This window comes from Nanorana parkeri, unplaced genomic scaffold (assembly GCF_000935625.1).
Source record: "Nanorana parkeri isolate BGI_ZX_2015 unplaced genomic scaffold, ASM93562v1 scaffold3982, whole genome shotgun sequence".
Lineage (NCBI taxonomy): Eukaryota > Metazoa > Chordata > Amphibia > Anura > Dicroglossidae > Nanorana > Nanorana parkeri.
The window spans coordinates 9,604-10,060 of NW_017310249.1; positions in this window are offsets into that span (position 1 = coordinate 9,604).

The following is a 457-nucleotide window of genomic DNA, read 5'->3' on the forward strand; positions in this document are numbered from 1 at the left end:
CATATATAGGGCTGCTCTGGGGGGGTTCATGTATTGGGCTGCTCTGCAGACATGTATTGTGGTCTGCAGATAACTGTATTTAGCCCTGGTGAGAAACTGCCCTAAAATCATGAGTTTGTGTTGTTTAAGAAAAATGTCACATGTCTCTTTAAGAAAAAGTATCAGTAATTGGTATCGGCAAGTACACGAGGGCAAGTACTTGTACTTGGTCTTAAAAAAGTGGCATCGGGACATCCCTAGGTTCAGACACTTGAGTGAAAGCTCAGCACAACAACAGAAGTGTATTGGTATATAAGAAATGGACCTAAATATAGTAAAACCTCAAGGCACCCTAGTCTAAAAAAAATTAAAAAAATGGTGTCTGTGTCAATGTGCTTTACAGGGATCTAGAGTGTTCATATTACACTGTGAGTGGTTTCTGTAGAACAACTCATTTTTTCATTTTGTTATTCAGGTT